The sequence below is a fragment of the Amblyomma mixtum genome, chromosome 8 (assembly GCF_055824585.1).
Source record: "Amblyomma mixtum isolate Tamu chromosome 8, ASM5582458v1, whole genome shotgun sequence".
In the NCBI taxonomy this organism is placed as follows: Eukaryota; Metazoa; Arthropoda; class Arachnida; order Ixodida; family Ixodidae; genus Amblyomma; species Amblyomma mixtum.
In genome coordinates, this window is record NC_143019.1 from 116,495,774 (window position 1) to 116,499,906 (window position 4,133).

Sequence of the window (4,133 nt, forward strand, 5' to 3'; positions counted from 1 at the left end):
CAGTAAATCATCCGGGCATGTTCACCTGTACAGCACAAAGGAAAAAAATAATATAAGAGGAACTGAAAAAAAAAATTCCCATTCCATCTCGACACATGTGCTTTACAATGCAAGGCATATCCTGGCTATGCCATTCTAGAAAGGCAATCTTGATCTTTTGGTTTGGTTTTATGGGGTTAAAGACCCAAGGCGACACAGGCTACGAGACGCTGAAGTGAAAGGCTGGGGAATAATTTCGGTCACCTGTGCATAGTACACAGGCCTTTAGCATTTTGCCTCTATTAAAATGCGACCGCCTAGGTCGGAATCGAACCTGCATCTTTCAGGTCGCCATACGAACATGATAGCCACTGAGCTATCACGCCGGCTCAATCATTTCAGTAAATACACGACATGTTATAAGTGTCGTCATAAAACATTGTAACAAAGACCCCTAATCCGTGGACACTCTACTCTGAATCCAGTACTGATATTGATTTCTGTATGGCAATACTGTTACAGCCAATACTGATCTCTTTATGGCAATCCTTTTACCCTATTTGTAACAGAAGACTTCGAACAATTGTGCCACATATCTGCATTGACTCGCAAGGAGCTGTTAAGAATGTCACCTCCATAAAATACAGATTCAGTGCACCTTACAGAGGGATCCAAAAAGGGAGAATATTGCAGCATTTATTCTTATAACCGCTATAGAAGAAGCGCTTCAGAATACCCTGCGTGAATTAAGCCTGGTACACCCGGCGAAATTTTTAACTGGCTCGGGTGTTGCATCGCTAAATGCACCTTGTAAAAAAGGTGCCTTTCGGCTACACTGCTGGCGTATTCATGCTGTAATTTAACGAGTGAAATGTCATTTCGTGGTTCATTTTTGTTCATATAATGTTTGAGTGCAGTACTTGCGTGTTTAGATCAACGTTATCAGTACCATTCGTCTGCTACTACGAACAGCTGAAACAAGCGGCATACGCAGCAATCGATCTGGTCCATATGGCCTCATCCTCTGGGTAAAGTACCACTCCTTTCATGGCGGACAAGTCGTTTACCCAGATTAGTGCAAATGCGCTACCAGAACCATTGCTGCGTATTCCGCTTGTTTCGGCTCTTCGTAGCGGCAGACGATGAATATTTCTGATAACTTTGATCTAAACATGCAACTACTCCACTCAAACATTATATTAACAAACAGAAACTATGAAATGCCATCTCACGCGTCAAATTACAACATGAATATGCCAGCAGTGTAGCCAAAAGGCACCTTTTTACAAGGTGCATTTAGCGATGCAACACCTAAGCCAGTTAAAGATTTGGCCGAGTGTACGTAAGCCGATACTCAAACGGGCACAAGCTATACAAAACCAGCAGCCAGAAGCAATCAGTTCACCACAGATTTGCGCCTATAACTTGAAGCACAAAAACGGAACAGCATACTCGTACATCTGCGCACGCTCTTAGAAACAAGCGGGTTGCAGCGCTTCCATGCCGCGCTCATTATTCAGAAAACTAATACAGAACACAGAGGCTGCAGCTGCGCCGTTTCAAAAGCAGTCGCGAGGTTGAGACAGCAAATTACTGTCACGACAAAATACCGTCTGAAATTCACTTAGTTTTTCCTTCAAGTCCAGCTCCAACAGCGCAGTAAAGAGGTGTGTTTCTTGCATGGAGGCAGCCTAACCCAACGCTGCTAGAAAAATCAGCGAAAGCATTGAACGTGCTCAAAGTAGGAAGTATTTCAATGAAACAATTAACGCCTTCAACAGGCGCAGCTATAATAACACGAGAGCTTAATTTAATTTTAGGCGCAAATAAGCGGCGAGTCACATCGGAGCTTTTGTAACGTAGCTGTCTGAAATCAGAAACACATACTTTCCCTCTCGCGCAAATGGTATTCTAGAAATCTGTGCACGCGTGAGCGGGATTCATGAACGAACCACTCGGAACGAAATGTAAGCCACGTCTTGTCGAGCCGACCTTTACCCAGCTTTCAAAATGAAGTGCGCGCAAGCCAGCGGCGGCGGCCAACGGCTCTGATGACAGACACGGACGAATCCATACGTGTGCAACGAAGGGGAGATGGGATGGAGCTCGTGGGTTCTTCGCGGTGTTTGAGCACGCCGGCCATTCGCGCCGGCAACGAATTTTATTCGCCCATCACACTACAAGCATTCCTCCAGCGCCGCTTGAATACAACTTTGACAAACGTCTCGCGCTCCAGTCTATAGCGTTACAAGACAACTTTTTTGAAACGTCGGCGTCCACGACGCGCACCGAGCGAGCGTCCATACGTAGCAAGCAATGCACACCTCAAAAAGAACAGCACTCCATGGTCCAGACAGGCGATAACACAAAGATAAGAAAATAAATGTAATCCACCACTGAACGAGACTGTATGTCAGTACGTTTTCGGAGGTGCAAAGTAAATAGAGCTCACACGGCGCTAACTAACACACAGTTCCATTTCGGCCGTCATTCACAGGCTAAACGACATTTCTGGCCGCGCATCTACCTTGAAACACGAAAAATCTAGTAGACAGCTCGCGAGGAGCGGCTTATCATCAAGGGCATCGCACAGACTGCCTTTCCGCGCGTTAGTAAAGACAGCGGGACAGAGATAAGCGGCATTAGTCGAGAACCCGATGGCTTCCGCCTTGACGTTTGTAACTGCGCACATAATCTGTTCTGCACACACAGCTCTGCTTAGAGTGGTTTAGGAGACCAAATTAATAAAATATAAACGTGCAGACTTACCGTAAGCGGACGATGAAGCTGGATTTTGAAGAAAACGTAATCCGCGAAAAACACGCCAACGCCATTGCTGCAGCCACGCACAGGGTTGTTTGCAGCCCGAATGATTTTCCGCCGTCTCGCGGTAAAATGGGTAAAACGTGAAACAGAAACCCATTTCATGGTCGTATCTTTATCGCTCGCACTCTTGCCGTGTGCAGCTTGATCTGATATCCAAGACCACAGAAAGAAATTGGTTTATAAGCTTGAATTCTTCGCTTACCCTCTAAAAAGCTTATTGTTTTCGTGAAAACAGAACCGAAATCTAACTTCTTGTCGGTATACGCGCCGCATCTCCCACCGAATAGTATGTGGTACAATTCTCAAATAATAATTAGAAGGTTGCATAGCATAACGTCTTTTTTGCGTGTGTTCGTGTTTAGAAAGCTGATATGCGCCACATCAGCGTGTCATCGGCTCCGAAGCAACAGGTCGGTCCAAGGGTAGGAACAAAAAAATACTGGCTTTGTGATTGTTGTGTCGCAGCACTTATTGTTTGTTTGTTTGTTTGTTTGTTTGTTAGTTTATGGGGTTTAACGTCCCAAAGCGACTAAGGCTATGAGAGACGCCGTAGTGGAGGGCTCCGGAAATTTCGACCACCTGGGGTTCTTTAACGTGCACTGACATCGCACAGTACACGGGCCTCGAATTTCTCCTCGAAAGAAATTCACAAACTGCAAAGGTAGAAATGGCAGATGTTAATCGCACAGAGGACCAGGCTCTTTGAGATTAATCTAAAATGTTTCTAAGGGATGGGCGCTTCCTTGAATTCTCACACCCGTATTTCCCCCTTTATTTTCAGGACGTTTTAAAGAGAAATGTAGAACCGTTGATGAAATGTTTCTGATTTCAGCGCGTTGGTCAGTAACGATCGAAAGATGGAATGGAATTGTGTAGCGCGTTTCCTTTAAGGGACAGCGTATTCGTTCGATGTAGTACAGTTTGCGGGCGCCCTTACTTCAATACAATATACAATATACAATATACATCAATACAATACAATATACATCATGGTGTAACGAAAAGGAGCTTGTCAATGCTCCTGAAAACAATATACAGGAGGGTGTTGTAATGGCCTTACGCAATACTTTTAATTTCCGTAATAGCGAAGGAGGTGGGGGACTCCCGACATGGTTGCGGTCACTAGATGCAGGTCCCCTCAAAATGCAGTGCAAAAAGAAATTGACATTGTTCTGGACTTAGCCGAAAGTCACTGTATCGAACATAGATAAAATTACGATTGTTATAGACTGGTCTATAGGCAGTAGACTATCTATAGTGTACAGTCTATAGACGAAAGGAAATTGAGGTAGTTGTAGACTGTAGTCTATAGAGAGTCTATAGACCGT